Below are 17,971 nucleotides of genomic sequence, written 5' to 3'. Positions count from 1 at the left end.
GGCTGAGTGCCCCAGCTCTCCTGCCGTCAGGCTGAGCCCCGGTTTTCATGTGAATCACAGGTCCACATTAGAGGTGACACAGTATTAACATCCATTTCCCAAGGACACAGAAGAAGGGGGGGGGGTAGCGTAGAACTCACGCACCCAAACAAGAGACCGAGATGGGGTCTGGTTTCAGGGAACGTTTCTGGTTTTCGATCCCTGCAGACAAGCCCGCTTCCGGCAGACATTCGGAAGCTCGCTGGCTCTCTGCAGGGTGGGGTCTCAACGCTCGCCTCTCGAGCCCCGAAGCCGGGAAAGAGCTTTCGTCCTCTTCTTGCCCGACCCCTGAGATACGCAGAGGGATCCTCAAACGACCTCGCAGATTCTGGAGCGAGATGGACACGGCGGACGAGACGGTAAGCCCTCTTGGAGGCTCGGGTCCCGAGTGCTGAGTGACATCACGTGCGTGGAGGGAGGACTCGTGTCCTTGGGACGAAGCAGCTTGTTTTACGCCTGTTTGTCCGGCGCAGAGGAATTAGCGTCCGGCCTCCCTTCACACTGCCTATCAGTGGAGCACACAAAACTGTACTTGACCAGGTTTAGAAACGAATAGGATTTAGTTCCTTTGAAATGATACATGTGGTTTTTTTTAAAAGAAATTTATGTATCTTTATTTGCACATTTTAGTACATTGCTTTATCAGCTATACTTTATAGGTTTTCTGTTTCATGGTGGGAACGGATTATAACTGTGAGCCCAGAATTTTCTATTTTTTGCTGTTTTATAAAACATAAATATAGAGCTTAAATCTTTTCTTTATGTTTCAAAAAGACTAGAAATAAGACACTTTGGAATCTTGAAAACGTTGCTTTGGGGAATATCACCACTTAATTTAGCATAAAATGGCTTCATCAATGCATCGTTTTAAACAACTTTTATAACAGGTAGATGTTTAAAGGTATCGCCACAGGACGGGAACACACTTAGGAAGGTCTGTCTGTGGATTTGCTGTGTCAGCGCCGATTTCCAGACAAGTATCGATAGGTCGTCTGTCCCAGGACTTCAGGAGTCGGACCGGACCGTCCACGTGGTCGAGCTGCTTTGAAATGCAGATGACCGGAGTGGCTTTGAGTGAAATATATAACTTTCGGTTGTGTTGTTTGCAATTTTATGGCATTTCCTTCTCATTTCACGAGACATTTCCTGATGGCTTCTGACATTCAAGAACTGTGTTCACAGAGTCACTTGCTCAAACTCCTCTCCGTCGTTCTCTCTCGGGACAAGACCCCTGTCCACTCTCTCTCCGCCGCAGCTCCTCACGGGTCCTGGGCGTCTGTAGGTGGCTGTGGGCATCCCTCTGTCTCCATTCCGGGAACCACGGACACGGGGTGAAGCAAACACGCAGACCCCAGATTGGCTGACTCTTGGGCGAAGTCACCATTCGATGGTTGCTGTGTTCTAATAAACGTCTACTCTTCCTATGCCTATATGGTTTTTGAAAATCCCAAATGTTACTTTGGTATCTAAACTCATTAATTTGTTAACTCACTCAACAGAGTCATTTATGACCGCAGAGAAGACAAGAAACTGTGCCTTCAAGGAGTTCGACATGAAATGGTAGAAACATCAAATTTGCAAAAGAAAAGGCGGGAGTTTCTTTCCATGATTATGGAAAGCGGTCACAACACACGGAAAGGTCTCCCAGACCAGAGAATCTGCCCGGAAGGCAGGGCGGTGGAGAGGCATGTCCGGTGGAAACTCAGGGTGTTCACTGAGCTCCTCCAGGATGGAAAAGGGGGCCATGGGGAAAGGGGGGCATTGGTAATACTCCCAACAGTAACAACGACACAGCGCTGAGGTGCTCGATGTGGGTGGGGCAGGCGATCTGGCTGCTGTCGGGGAGATGGTTTAAATAAGTCTTTTTTTTTATGTTTTTTTTTGCCCTTTGATTTTAGAGAGAGAGGAAGGGAGAAGAGGAGAGAGACGGAAACATGGATGAGAGAGAACATCGACTGGCCACCTCCTGCACGCCCCCCACTGGGGATCGGGCCCACAACCTGTGCATGTGCCCTGACCGGGAATCAAACCAGCGACCTCTTGGTGTAGGGTCAACGCTCAACCACTGAGCCACACAGGCCGGGCAGTAAATCTTTAATTAGTCTCCTTTTCAATGTACGATTTCTCAGTTCACAAGAAGAAACGACATCCCTTGGTCAAAAGAGACGCAGATAAAATGGTGAGGGAGACGTCAGGATGGTATATCACGAATACAATTTTCTAGAAAATATTCTGTCATGCTCTGAAATTTTGTCCCCGAGCCTCAGTTAAGCCTGTTCTAGGAAGTAAATGGTATCACAAGAATTTGGAAGAAAGAGAGCAACTTGGGAAACTAAATAAAAACACAAACAGTGAGAACAGGAAAAATGTGCAAAGTAGTTCTAGACGGGTTTTATTAATGCAACAAAGGTTTAAAATGTGCCCTGAGCTCGGCATCTTAAATGCGTGGGAGAGAGCTGTATCAAGCAAACCGACAGGAAACAGAGTCGCGTTCCACAGACATGAAATTGCACCTCACACAATTAGAAATAAAAGCCTCAGAGGAGATGTTAACGGGGGTTTGGGGGTGCGCTTTCCCCCCGACCTTCTGGGACCCTGGGTTTCAGAACCGTTGAGGACACGAGGTCAGGTGCAGCCTCGCTACACTGGCGCAATTATTCTTCAGAGACCGGCTCGAAACCAACTTCACAAGTGAGCGTCCGCTGGGGCAGCCTGGCTGGAGGAGCCGGGGGAAGGCACCAGGGAACAGGCCGGCTTTCCAGGGGCCGCGTTGGGAGAGCAGGTGGCACGTGTCCCCTCAAGGCCCTGCCGGGAACACCTCCCGCCACTGGGCTGAGGCAGGCACAGGCACAGGCACAGCACCAAGGTCCTAGGTGCAGCAGGTGTGTGGACAAGCCCCAATAAGTGCTTGGTTTGTTAGAAATAGTTTCATAAAAACATCCCCATTCTACAGTTCCATTTCATAAATATTTCTATTTTGTAAGGATGCGTCAGAATTTTTTTTTTTTCTTTTTAGGCCCTCATGCTCCACGTGGTGCCGGTCCGTTCAGCCCCTGCTGAGGGACCCTGGGATGCCCCGCCTGTCATCGGCTGTGAGCGTGGCTGCTGTGGGTCAGCCAGTGCATCTGTGGGTGATGTTTGGTCCATGTCTGCAGACCCAGCCATCTCTCCACGAACCTGGGAAACATACAGAAACGCACATACACAGGTGTCCCAGAAACATTCCTAACTGCGCCCTCCATGTCTGTGAGACTCCAAGACGGAGAAGGGAAAAGACCTTCCGTGTGGGTCAGAGACGGTCACAGGCCACCGTGGGAGCCATGGGGGTGTGGGCTTTCCGCGGGCACGTCCCGAACCCACGCACACAGGCAGAAAGGGGGCAGGTGTTTGCTGGGGCCAAACACACAGCAGTGATCCGTTATCCGTCAGTGAAATGGGGAAGCAGTGTTGAAGAGGCAAGTGTTGGTGTCTCCACGCAGTGACCCCCTTCCTGACCCAGACTGGTCCCCACAGCCACGCTCCACCCTCGGGAGCCCAGGGACAGGCTCCGTCCTGATCCGGTCTGAGCTCACCTTCATGTTTCTCAGTCTGCAGCCTTGAGAGAGAAACACCTGTTGGCTACCATGTCTTCCAAAACAAGGTGATTTTCTTTCATGACCGTTTTTAAAGCCATGCTTTCTGAAATGTTCTCGTTAAAAAAGTTCATGGTTAAAAAATTAAATATTTTCCCCTTTCATGGGGTTTTTTGGTTCTGTGCCACTTTCAATTACATCAAGTTTTGTTTTTAAAAGACTTTCTCATGAAATGAAGGGGCCGCTCCTTTAATCTGTCTACCTCTGGTTTGAAAAGCAAACCACAAAGGCAATGCGTTTCCTTCCAGAGTCGGAGGGCGGGGGACACAGTCATGAAATATGCATAGTGGAGAGATTTCAAAGCGGCCCGATCTGCATGCAAAGCCCCATGCCGCGACTGTAACTGTCTAAATCAGATACAAAGTAATTCAGGGGGAAAAAAATAGGACATTGCAAACCACAGAGATCTTTCCCAGGTAGCCGTCTGGGGCCCATGAATCAGCCCTGGAAATGAGCTCCCGGCCACCGCGAGGTGCTCTGGGGAAGGAGTCTGAGCATTCTTTACCCGACTGTGAGAAAACACAGCCCAGTTTCGAGCTGGAGAAAGGGAGAAACAGCACTTGTTGCCTTGAAATGCTGTTTGGTTCCGTTATCATTCAAAGCCAGCCTCCGCCGTCACACTTTTTTTGTTAGTGTGGCTTGTAGCTCCGTCTCGTCTGAAGGTCGGGAAGTTGGCCGTCATCGTCGCAAACACGTGTCCCGGGGGCTCCCCCTGCCGGCTTTCAACCCAAACACGTGTCCCGGGGGCTCCCCCTGCCGGCTTTCAACCCAAACACCATCATTAGGGCTGATGGTCGCCAACTCCCTCCGCTCGGAAACAGCAGCGTCGTCTTGATCTGGTCAGCGCCGGGCTGCCTGGGCCTGGCCTGGACACACACTCCGTGGGGGCGGCCGCGGCCTCAGCGAACTCAGTCCGAACCCAGACTTCCTCATGCAGTTTACGTTACGACGGAAGGCAGAGGCAGTATTCTGCTGAGAAAGGTCAGTGACTAGGTGGCATTGCAGCAGCATTGGGAAGTTCACATGTTCTCTTGTTCGAACCCTCCGGAGGTTCCGGCTCTGGTGTGCTGTGTGTCCCTGGGAAGGGGCCTGACGGGACCGGTCCCAGACCCCGGCTCTGCTCCTGTGACCAGCCATCTGCCCGGGCAGAGACCCCCTCTTGCTCCTGGCTCCTCGCACACACCCTGCTCACCAGGGCCCGAACACACCTGGGAGACCTCCAGCTCATCCGTGCGCCCTCCCTGAGGGCACTGGGTGCCCTTGAACTCTCTCACTCCTTCCTGTCAGGTCACATCTTCACACTCATCAGAAAGCGAGATCGAGTCCCATCGCCCGCTCCAGGGCCTCTGAGCTTTCCCGAGAGCGGGTCCCCTGCTCCCCGGTCTCCCTGCCTCTCCGGGGACAAGCCCCGTGTCAGATAGTGTGACAGAGAGCAGGGTGGTCCACTCACTCTCCTTCCCTGAGCGTGTTTCCACAGGAAGGCCGCTGAGCCTGGCCCCGTGGGACTTTCCTTTTGTGGGGGAGACAGACAGACAGACGGACAGACAGAGACACAGAGAGGGAGCTCAGCTGTGCACTTTCCGGCAGAGACACCTCGTCGCGGCTGCACAGAGCCCTTCCCAGTGACGGACGCTGGCCTGTGTCACCTCAGAATATGCCGCTTTGACGTGAAATGTACGTCAAGCCAAAGGCACCGTAAACACCAGGTGCAAGAAGGGCCCGAGCTCCCCTTTCCTTCCTGAGGGCAGCTGCGCCCAAGGGCCGAGGTCCTGACGGTCACATCCCGACAGCAGTGTTCCTGTCCCCCAGGGCGGGAAACGGAGACCCAGGGTGTCCTGTGCACGGGACCTGACCCTCCCGCGTCCCCACATGCGCGGTCACTTCTCCACCTGTCCTCCTGAGCCCCGTGGGAGGCACCGGTGTCACCAGTCCGCTGTCCTCACGCCTCTGAGTCGTGTAAAGTTACGTAAACACACCCACAGGAGTCTGTCCTGGTGGCTCTCAGGCCCAGCGAGGCCCTGGGAGGGGGGAGGGGACGTTCCGCCCTGGTCCCTCCTGGACTCCAGACTCCCAGCACCAGGAGCCCCCGGAGCCTCTGAGCCCACAGATTGCAAACAGGAGCTTAAACAGCCTCCCAGGTGGGTCCCAGTGGGCTCACGTCAGTTCACCCACGTACGATGGAGACACCTTAAGATTGCATACGGTGGTCCCCCTCATCCACGGTTTCAGTCACCTGTGTTCGACCGTGGTCTGAAACACTAAACAGACAATTCCAGAATTAAACAATTCAGAAGTCGCCCATTGCACGGCCAACCTCGGGGAGGAGAATGTTGTGCCCCAGTTCCCCAGGGGCAGTCTCGGCGTCTGGCTCAGCGGTGTGGCTGGGGCTGGAGGCGGGGCCAGCCGGGCCCACGGCTCCTGGGTCCGACCGCAAACACGTAAACACATAAACATGATAAACACAAAGACACTATACACGTAAACAAGGTGAATATGTAAACATGGTAAACATGTAGACATGGTAAACATGTAAACATGTAGACACCATAAACATGATAAACACATAAACACGGCGGTAAACACAGACACAGTAAACACGCAAACGGCAAATATGTAAACAGTAAACATGTAGACACGGTAAATACCGTAAACACTGCAAACACGGTAAACACGTAAACACGGTAAACATGTAAACACGGTAAACACGTGAACACCATAAACACGGTAAACACACCACAGCGGGGCTGGGGTGCGCCTCCTCTGCGGAACCTGGACATGCGTCTCAGGCGGGACCCTCACAGCCCCCGCGGGGCCCACGGCTGGCAGTCACCCCTCCTTTGGTCAGTGTCCCTCCCGCACCAGGTCGCGGTTTAAGGACAGCACCGTCCTCCCGGCCGCTGTCTCCTGTGACCTGGTGTCCAGATTCTCCGTGTTCCCGGGGGCGGGGCTGACCCCCGGTGCCTCTGCTGTCACCCACTTCTCCCCGACTCTGGGGGTCACCATCCAAGCGCGCGGACGCCGCTCTGAGCCTGCGCCCTGCAGTTCTTCCCAGATGGACTCTGCTCACAGAGGAGGTGTGACTGTCCCGAGTGGTGGGGAGGACTCGGGACTCGCAGACGCCCGCAGAGGGCCCCGGGGAGGCCAAGGGTGTGGGGTTCTGGACCCCCTGCTCCAGTTCCAGGGCAGCGTGGCCATGGGTGGGTTTTCTAACTTCTCTACGCCTGCGGGGGCTGTAAGTGTCTCCCCTTGAGACGGCCCGGTGGGTACAAGACACACTCGAGGCGCCGACAGAGCGTGGGGATAGTAACGACAAAGCGCTGTCCCCATTCGTCCTGACTTGGTTGCCTCCTTTCTGGCCAGTGGCCAGCACCCTGGACGGCCACACTGACATCCGGGTTATCTGGGCGCCCTCAGCAGGTCGGAATGCTTCATGCATTTTCACATGCGTGAGAGTCGGGGAGAAGTTGTTCACATCATGAGCTCCAACAGCCGTTTCCATCCTTCAGCATTTCGTCTGTTTGGGGAAACTTTGGGGAGAAAAATAGTGCAACGCGAGCGAAGACGAAGGCAGCTGCCTAGTAGCCATCAGCGTCAGCGGCCACCGCTGTGGGGTCAGTGCCTGCTCCCAAGCCCAGCGTCCTCGCCCTGCCCCTTGCGCCCCGAGAACGTGTGGTCACCTGCCGGGGATGCCAGCTGCACCCGCCCTCGGAAAGCTCACCCGACGACCAGGGACGCTCAGGGCAGCGTCTCGGCCCCAGGACACGGAAGGAGACCGGGCTCTCGGAAGTTGTGGGCCCTGTCATTGCAAATGCAAATCCAGTTTCCTGTGGTTTCCATTAGCGCAAAACAACCTGTTCCGTTAACAAGAACAAAATTGGCTCCACAGAAAACCGGTCGGGCACATATGAAAAGCCCCCCGCGAGGAGGTGGGCGTAGACGGGTCACCCGCCTGGCCCCAGGCCGGGGGCGCTTCCTGGACGCTCCCTGACGCTGTGAGCAGGTAAGTTGTAAAGGCTCTTTGGATTATTTAGAGATGTTGACTTAGAATTTGTGATAAGCAGAAATCAGCTAAAAATATATGTAAGAAGTGTCCTTTCCAGAGATTAAATGCATCCACTGAAAAACGAATGAAACCATGGCTGTCCACCTGCTAAGAGTGTCACTCAGACACCTTTCTTGCTGACACAGCCAACCAGGTAGGCGGCAGCAACACTGTGCGGCCGACACACTGCGCCTTGGGGAAGGGGACACGAAACCTGCCCTTTGAGACTTATGATGGGAAGTTTGCCAAAATTCTCTCTGCCGTTTCTTTCACTATTTGAGCAAGGTGTTAAGACTACGATTAATGTTTTTATTTCCTCTTCCGGCTGTTTTGTGCGAAGACTCTTCCTGCCTGGACGTATTAGGAACGATTGAGACTGTTATTCCTTCCCAACTCGCTCTGATACCAGGCCTTTCTGAAACGTCATTTACTCTCAAAAACAAGCAACCACGTTTCTGCGATCGAGGCCCCTTTTCCCGGAGCCCGGCTGGTAGCCACAGACGCCGACCACGGGCGGAGGAGCCCGCGGTCGATGCATCACGGTGTCTATCGCTCCGATCAGCAGTGACCACACTGAGCGGCACAAGTCACTCGCGGGAATGTGCCGGCGGTCGCGGCGGGAATGCAAAGCGGGTCAGCCGAGGCGTCCAAGGCCCCGGGGTTCGTGGAAACACACACAGACCACGCCCCGCCGGCCCCCTCTGGGCGTCCATCCGAAAGACATCGAAGGGGGGCCTGGAGGACACGCCCCACGCCCACGCCCTGCGCCCGCGCCCTACGCCGGCGCCCACACCCACGCAGCTGAGAAGTGAGGTGAGTGGATAGGAAACGGTGATGCACCCACACAACAGATTATCCCGTGGCCCTAACAAGCAGGAAACTGGGTCACTTGTCACAACACAGGCGCACCGTGACCCCTAAGTGAAATGGGCCCCACGCCAAAGGGAAGATGCTATCCAGTCCACGTCTGTGGGGTCCCCGAGAGCCGGGCCACAGAGGCCGAACGCAGACCGGCGGGAGCCAGGCCTGGCAGGGCGGGAGGAGAGCGTCTGTGTGTAGTTACAGTGTTGCAAGATGAGAACGTTCTGGAGGTCCGTGTGCAACGCTGTGTGTAGTTACAGTGTTGCAAGCTGAGAACGTTCTGGAGGTCCGTGTGCAACGCAGGGTGTAGTTACAGTGTTGCAAGATGAGAACGTTCTGGAGGTCCGTGTGCAACGCTGTGTGTAGTTACAGTGTTGCAAGATGAGAACGTTCTGGAGGTCCGTGTGCAAGGCTGTGTGTAGTTACAGTGTTGCAAGCTGAGAACGTTCTGGAGGTCCGTGTGCAAGGCTGTGTGTAGTTACAGTGTTGCAAGATGAGAACGTTCTGGAGGTCCGTGTGCAAGGCTGTGTGTAGTTACAGTGTTGCAAGATGAGAACGTTCTGGAGGTCCGTGTGCAAGGCTGTGTGTAGTTACAGTGTTGCAAGCTGAGAACGTTCTGGAGGTCCGTGTGCAAGGCTGTGTGTAGTTACAGTGTTGCAAGCTGAGAACGTTCTGGAGGTCCGTGTGCAAGGCTGTGTGTAGTTACAGTGTTGCAAGCTGAGAACGTTCTGGAGGTCCGTGTGCAAGGCTGTGTGTAGTTACAGTGTTGCAAGCTGAGAACGTTCTGGAGGTCCGGTGCAAGGCTGTGTGTAGTTACAGTGTTGCAAGCTGAGAACGTTCTGGAGGTCCGTGTGCAAGGCTGTGTGTAGTTACAGTGTTGCAAGCTGAGAACGTTCTGGAGGTCCGTGTGCAAGGCTGTGTGTAGTTACAGTGTTGCAAGCTGAGAACGTTCTGGAGGTCCGTGTGCAAGGCTGTGTGTAGTTACAGTGTTGCAAGCTGAGAACGTTCTGGAGGTCCGTGTGCAAGGCTGTGTGTAGTTACAGTGTTGCAAGCTGAGAACGTTCTGGAGGTCCGTGTGCAAGGCTGTGTGTAGTTACAGTGTTGCAAGCTGAGAACGTTCTGGAGGTCCGTGTGCAAGGCTGTGTGTAGTTACAGTGTTGCAAGCTGAGAACGTTCTGAGGTCCGTGTGCAAGGCTGTGTGTAGTTACAGTGTTGCAAGCTGAGAACGTTCTGGAGGTCCGTGTGCAAGGCTGTGTGTAGTTACAGTGTTGCAAGCTGAGAACGTTCTGGAGGTCCGTGTGCAAGGCTGTGTGTAGTTACAGTGTTGCAAGCTGAGAACGTTCTGGAGGTCCGTGTGCAAGGCTGTGTGTAGTTACAGTGTTGCAAGCTGAGAACGTTCTGGAGGTCCGTGTGCAAGGCTGTGTGTAGTTACAGTGTTGCAAGCTGAGAACGTTCTGGAGGTCCGTGTGCAAGGCTGTGTGTAGTTACAGTGTTGCAAGCTGAGAACGTTCTGGAGGTCGTGTGCAAGGCTGTGTGTAGTTACAGTGTTGCAAGCTGAGAACGTTCTGGAGGTCCGTGTGCAAGGCTGTGTGTAGTTACAGTGTTGCAAGCTGAGAACGTTCTGGAGGTCCGTGTGCAAGGCTGTGTGTAGTTACAGTGTTGCAAGATGAGAACGTTCTGGAGGTCCGTGTGCAAGGCTGTGTGTAGTTACAGTGTTGCAAGATGAGAACGTTCTGGAGGTCCGTGTGCAACGCTGTGTGTAGTTACAGTGTTGCAAGCTGAGAACGTTCTAGAGGTCCGCGTGCAACGCTGTGTGTAGTTACAGTGTTGCAAGCTGAGAACGTTCTGGAGGTCCGTGTGCAACGCAGGGTGCGGAACGCCACCGAAACAGACAGTAACTGCGGTTAAGCAGGTCAACGTAATGTTATGGGTTTTAACCACAATTTTAGAAATGTGCCCGTGTAACCTCATTCTGGAAGTGAGCCGTGAATACTGAGAGACCCAGGGAGGTCGGGGGCCTGCTGGGTCCGGCTGAGAAAGTTGGAAGTGGGCGGGGCTGAAGGCGCATCAGAGCCTCGTTTGCAAAGCGAGCGGCCTAAGCCATGGCCTTGATGGGAACTTTCTTTACTCCCCTTAAACGTGGCCTTGAAATCCGGCGTGTGCGAGAATATATGAATATTGGATCACTGCTGGTATATTTTATGGAGATCCCCCACAATCTCAAGATAAAGTGCCACCAGGAAATAAAGACACTTTTATTCCAACACGAATTATGAAGCGAAAGAGACACTGTTAGAAAATGTGAGCATTCGAATCCCCCATTTCCTCCTGCTCCCAGACTTATTACAAACACATCGCTTTCAAAGGCACAGCCCAGGCATGGCTTCCCGACAGGGTGAGCTAAGCGACTCGTGAGGTGAAGTAATAAAAGGTGAGACAGTGACTAGACAACACAGCCCCCTGAGCTGGTGAAATAGGTATTTCTACCTGTCTCCCCACAAGAGCACCAGATATTTATACAAACACCAGAGACCAGAGGGTCCTTTAGTCATGATCGTCTCCAAATCACCGAGCGGAAGATCAGCTCGGAGGAATGCTTGACGGTGCCGATCGGTCGTCACAGGACAGCTGGTAGAGGGACACTCAGCGACACTTACGTTGAAGGAGGAAGGGTCTTCTGTAAGGACATGCAGACCTAGCTGGTGCGGGCACTAGGAAAGCCCGCTATGAACAGACCTTGACGTACATGAAGCACATGGTCATCAGAGTCCAGAATCCTGCCAGAGAGAGACAGGAAGTGAAGAGGAAGGGACCCACAGACAGCACGAAGGACGTCACCCACATACAAGAGCGTAAGGAACCACAAAAACAGTCAGAAAACAGTGAAATGCCAATAACTACATGGCGATCAGCAACTACGTGTGTGGATGGACTGAATGTTCCAGCCAAAGGCAGATGGACAAGGGAAGTGTGCTACGTATATACAGTGGAATATTACTCAGCCACAAAAAAGGACGACATCTTACCATTTGCGATGACATGGATGAACCTGGAGGGTGTTATGCTCAGTGAGGTAAGTCAGACAGAGTAGGACAAACACCGTGTGGTTTCACTTCAACGTGGAATCTGACAAACAAAATAAATGAAACAAGCTCATAGATGCAGAGAGTGGACAGGGGTTGCCGATGGGAGGGTTCGGGTGAAAAGGATGAAGGTTTAGGAGGTCATCACAGAAGAGCCCAGGGGCGGGAATCATGGCTCAGGGAACCGAGTCGGTCGCGTTGTAATGACTGTGCCCAGCGTCAGACTTACTGGGGGCATCACTTCGTAAGTTATCTACATATCTAAGTACTATGCTGTACACCTGAAACTCATATGCTATAAAACTTCAGCTGGAATTAAAAATCATCTAATTAAAAAACATTTTAAGAGCAGGGGCAGGAGTGTGTTAAGCCGAGATGAGCGGGGACGAGTCACAGGAAGCTGGAGGGCAGGCGGGAGGCAGGCTGGGCAGGGACCCCTGCAGGACCTTGGCCTGACCTTTGCGTGCTGGGGGCCCCGGGCTGGGTGCAGTGGGGTGGTGGCCGGGGAAGGGGACAGAGACACACCGCCAGGAGTTGGCGGTGGGCTTTGTGGGTTATAGTACAGCCGTTGGCATTTTCCTTCAGGCAAATGAAAAGTAAGAAACGATTTTAACGTGAAGCCATTATTAAATGTGTAAATTTTTTTTTTTTTTAATCCTCACCCAAGGACATTTTTCCATTTTTTGTTCAGGTAGAGTGGGAGGGAGAGAGAGGAACACAGAGAGAGAGAAACATCGATGTGAAAGGGACACATCGAGTGGCTGCCACCCGCACGACCAACCAGGGCCGGGGACAAACTGCAACCGAGGTACGTGCCCTTAGCGGGAACCGAACCCGGGTCTCTCAGGACCGCAGGCCGACGTTCTAACCGCTGAGCCAAACCGGCCAGGGCTTAAATGTGTAATTTTTAAGGTCATCTGGTTGCTCAGTGAAGACTCGGCCAGAGGGGGTGGCGTTCAGACGCAGGCGGCAGCTGGGGACTGTCCCACCCCCAGGGGAAGGTCCGGGGAGGTGGGAAGAGGTGTTGAAACCTTCCCAGCAGAGTCTGTCCCGGGAAAGAGGGAAGGCTTCCCGGTGACACCGTGACTGTCACCAGGGCAGTGGTGGGCCGGCCGGCCTGGGCCGTGAGTCATGGCCTCCTGCTCCGGTGTCTGTGCACAAACATTGTCAAGATTATCACAACAGTCAGGACACGCACAGGCCCCCACCTCCTGGGAAGCCCCAGCTCACGGCCCCTGGAGGAGCGCCGCAGGGACCTTCGCACAGGCAGCCGGGGGGGAGCTTCTCAGGCCGCGATGGGCGCTTGTCACCGACGGCCCCCAGGGGAGGTGACGGACGGAGCAGGCACTCTGGCTCCTGGGACCCTGAACCCCAGGCTGGGAGCAAAGACTGTGACCCACCCTCAGGGAGCACGTGCGGGGTCCCCTCTGCTGCTCTGGGCCGTGATGGGCTGATCTCGGAGTGCCCGCCCTGGTCTCTCCTCCACTCTCCCGTCGACCCAGACTTAGGGCTGAACTTGCGTTGACCTCGGAGGAGCCCCTGACCCCAGCCCGGGGCAGCCTGCTTCTGTCACGTCCCACGCACTCTGCCTGCATGAGTCCCTCTGCCCCGACCTGCGTCGTGCTACATGCAGCTTCTGAGGACCACGGGCACGTGCTGGGGCCCCTCCCGAGGGCTGTGTGTTCTGGATCCCCCCACCCCCCGCCCAGGTCCCGGCCCCTGTGGGCACTTCAGAGATTCCCACCGGCACTGTCTTCCCAGGGGAAGAGCTGGATGACGTTAAAACACTGTGGACTCAGGGCTCTGCCGTGTCTGTCCCTCATCCCGTGCTGGTGGAACAAACAGGGGCGCACGGCTGGCACCCGCAGTCCGTGCCTCATGCTCTCAGCCGGTGTTGAAACTGTCTCTGTTCTAAGGAAGATGTGCAGGGCCAGCTTGGGGCAGATCCTCCTCTCCTCGGTCTCGATGAGCAGGTGAAACCCAGCCCCGACAGCAGCTGCTCTGCTCCCTGGACCCCTGTTTGAGTAACGAAGGCAACGTGAGCCTTCTTCACACACAAACCCACCACGGGGTCCACGGCAGGGGACCTGGCCAAGGGTATCCCTGATTGTCACTGCTGATCACTCTTCCAGTTCTTCCAGCAGCTGGGAGCTGGCCTCCGACGCTCCTGCCCACCTAGCACCGGGTTTCAGCTGCTAGAAAGTGCTGTGCCCCCCCACTCTGCCCCTTCTGGGTGCCCGGAGCTTGGGAGGGACCCTGCCCTGGGCTGGGCACCCCACGGCCCTCAGACCTAAGAGAGCAGGGGCCATCACCGCTGGTCACGACCGTCCTCGTGTGAAGCAGCGGCAGAGATCCCGGTACGTCTCTGGGAAATCCTGGGCCGAGTGTCACTAAGACAGAGGAGAGAGGCCGCCCTCTGCCCCGGTGACGTCTGGAGGTGACGCGTTTCTGGTATAAAGCACTGGCCAGGGGGAGAGGCGCAGCCCGCTTTCCCGCGCGAACACCGGCTTGCGGGGGGTGCGGTGACTCATCGCCTTTCCGCGGCACCGCACACAGGCCTTTGTCCCTGAAGGACGTCCTGCAGCCGACGGCAGCTCGGGTTCCGTGGGGGCGGCCACTTGCCAAACCCTGCAGGTGTGCGCGGGTCAGTCAGAGGATAGACTCGGGCATGTGACGAACCACCTCTTCCCACTGCACCGTGTATCTTCACCTCTTTACCATGATCCACTCTGTTCACGGTGAAAAGAACACTCCACAGCCACATCCCTGAACAAGGCATGTTCGCCCTTGTTTCTTCCCTGAGCCTGTCCCACCCTCCTCATTCCTCTGGGACCTCTTCCCTCCCCTTCACCAATCCACCTGGAGAGGGCACAGCTTCTGAGCCCTGGGACTCCCTCCACGTGTGCACATGTGTACATGTGTGTTCATGTGTGTAAACACATGTGTGTGTGCATGTATGTGTTCGGCATGTTTGTTCATGTGTGCTTGTGGTACATGTGAGTATGTGCGTGCACATGTGTATATGTTTGTGTGTGTGTGTGTGCATGCCTGTATGTACATGTGGGTACATTATGGGTATATTTTGTGTGCACATGTGCATTTGTGTGTGCCTGTGTGTGCATATGTGCCTGTGTGCATGTGTGTATGTGTGTATGTGTATTATGTGTGTGCACATTGTGCACTTGTATGTATACGTGTTTGTGTGTATGTGTGTGCATGTGTTTAAGCACTGTGTGCCTGTGTGATTATGCATGCATGTGAGCATGAGTTGGCATGCATGTGTGTGCATCTGTGTGTATGCTCATATGCATGTTTGTGCGTGCACGTGTGTGTATGTGCATGTGTGTGCATTGTGTGTCTGTGTGCATTGTGTCTGTGTGCATGCATTTGTTTACATGTAATCGTGTGTGTGCAAATGTATATGCATTTGTGCATGCATGTGTGTACATGTGAGTAGGTATTTATATATGTGTATGCATGTGTGTGTGCACATGCACACTGACTGTCGGTAACCTCTGACTGTTCTGCCTGGTCTCCCAACCACTCTGTGAGCTGCCTGGTGACTTCCTCTTTTGCCACCTTCACTCCCAGTACAGTGACTTGAACCTGACTGGCTCCCAGTACACCTTGGGGGGAAGTTAAGATAACAACCAACTCCCACTGAGTGCTCACTCTCTGTGGGCGTGATCCTCGGTGCTGTAGCCACATTGACCCACTTAGGCCTCCCCACCCCTACCAGGTACCTATGTCCCTGTCGTCTCTTTATTTATGAAACAAATTAAGCAAGAACGGGGACATGGAGGGACGACCCAGGAAAACTCTCCCGAGGACAGTTCTCACTGCCAGACTGTCTGCTCTCTTACAACGTGGAGCTGAAACCCCATCTCCTCCCCTTCCTGCTCACAGGCCCTCGGGTCCCTCATCTGTGCCGTGAGCAGACGGTGCTATTGCCACTGGGCTGCTTGCAATCAGGGAGTTTCTGTGAGCACTGAACCCAGGACTCACGTGAGGCGAGACACCTCTCTGCACGTCGTCTAACAAAGATCCCGAATTGTTACGAGCTGTATACCCAGATCGGTGCATATCCCCTTGAGAGACAAGATGTCAGGAGCAGCATCAAAGAAGAAATAGGTCCCTTTTTATGTCCAAAGGAATCGGAATCCGCACCTCAAAGAGAGACCCGCACCCCATGTCCGCTGCTCCCTTCTTCGCGGCAGCTGGAGGTGGAAACAGCCTGCGTGCTGGTCCGTGGATGGATGGAGGGAACGGATGTGGGCAGACACAGCGGAATATTACTCAGCCTTCAAAAAGCAGGAAATCGGCCACATGGATGGGCCTTGAGGGCATTATGTGAAGCCAAATGTCAGGCAGGAAAGACACATCCTTCATATCACTTACATACAATCTAGAAAGTGGAAGTCACAGAAGCAGAGGGCAGAGGGGTTGCCGGGGGCTGGGGGGAGGGGGGAGGGGAGATTTGGGTCAAAGGGTAGAATCTTCCAATGATGAAGGATGACTCTTGGAGACCAGTGTGCAGCACAGTGACCACCGTTAGGAGCACACTGTATTTACACTTTTATTTGCTAAGAGGGTGGACCTGGAGTGTCTTCGCCACCACAGGTTTGAGAGGGGTGCTGATGAACCCCGCTATCATTCCGTCTGCCTGGTCACACAGTGAGACTTGTTCCTTAGCCCCGGGCACACCACAGGAAGTGCCTGCAGGCCAGGGGGCAATGTATGGTGTGGCCAGGAGGTGTCAGCACTGGGGACAGACAGCCCAACTCCACCCACTGGGAGCCAGCAGGTGGATCCCTCCTGGTGGGCGTCCCACAGGGAGGGGTGTGGGCATCGCGCTGCTTGTCCTCAGGAGCCCAGCCAGAGCACATGCGGGACGCCCTGCAGGAGGCCTGGTCCCCCCACTCTGCATTCACACAGTCAGGGGGTGTCTGGCAGAGCAGCCTCCACCAAAGCACAGGGTCTCAATCACAGCTGCGGCTGGGCCACGTTAATGAGAAATAACTTATTCTGAGAATATATTTTAGGTTCCAGTTTGAGGATCACTGACTAAGAAGCTAAGAATATACACAAAGGAACACAAGTGCATTTGCATTGCTAATCGCCTCTTCCCAGCCGCCAGCCTCCATGAGGGGGACGAAACTCTGAGGCCGGCACTGAAGACACACCCCAGCTCTCTAACTTAGGCGCCCTGGGCTCAGAGATGTGGTCAGGCCATGAGGGAGCCGGTCCCCAAAGGGCTGTCACGCTCAGAGAGAGAAGAGGCGGTTTCCTTCAGAACAGGGATTTGGGAAGGGGAGGGAGAGTTCGGGGGAAGACAGGTTTGCCTTCCCGGTGGCCTCACTACTGCTGAGTCGGCTCCGTGGGGACCTGTCTGCGGGAAAGAACAGGGTGTCACCACCGGATCCCTAACGAGACAGGTCACACACCAGGGGGCGAGGACAGAAACCCCAGCGGGGACAGAGGGGGTGGCAGGTTTTCCTGGGTGGCATCTCAGGAGCAGAGTGGCGGCCCCCACAGAGGACCCCGCCAACACCTCGAGGGGAACGCCACAGGCCTGGGCCTCAGGGCGGCTGCCTCCGGGGCTAGACAAGCCTGGATTCTGAGCCACCTCTGAGAGTCCCCGTGTCCCCTGGGCGGGACCCCCACGAGCAGGAGGTGTGGTTGCAGGAGCAAAGCTGTCCCCCTTTCACAGTGGAGAAGCCCAGCGCTGAGAATGTAGGAGCACCCTGCCCGGTTCCCAGGACTGCTCAGGACAGTCGAGGTTCAAGGCCAAGGCTCCCGGCCTGGAAAGCCCTCTCCTCTGACGCTTTGCTTGCGTTTCTGAGCTGGGGTCGCCCTGTGGCCAGCGGGGCAGCCGGGTCCCATGTGTCCTCACCACACCCCCACCTGGCCAGCCTGGCAGGCATCACACCAGCCTTCTGTTTGCTTCTCCTGGGCTGAATGTCCTCTGGAGACTGTCGTCAGTCATGGTTTTTAACTTGATACCTGAGAAATGTGACATTTCACCGATCTGAGTGATCAATCTGGAAACAGGGTACACCACAAAACAGATCGACTTCAGCTGCAGAGCAAAGGGGTGGACCTCGGACTGTGTGCCTGGGGATGGGGTGTATGGGCCACACCCCGAACCTGCCCTGGAGCGGCAGCAGGGGTGTCACCATTTCCTGAGGTCCCCTCTGGCCTAACCCGTGGTTAAGGACTAAGACGCCCTGGGGCCGGGCCTCTGGGAGACAATGAGGCCCAGGTGTTTGGACAGAACCTGCCGTCCTGTGGCTTCTCCAGTCAGTAGCCCGTGA

The sequence above is a fragment of the Molossus molossus genome, unplaced genomic scaffold (assembly GCF_014108415.1).
Source record: "Molossus molossus isolate mMolMol1 unplaced genomic scaffold, mMolMol1.p scaffold_m16_p_9, whole genome shotgun sequence".
Lineage (NCBI taxonomy): Eukaryota > Metazoa > Chordata > Mammalia > Chiroptera > Molossidae > Molossus > Molossus molossus.
The sequence above is the reverse complement of the archived record's forward strand: the minus strand, read 5'-3'. Positions refer to the sequence as shown.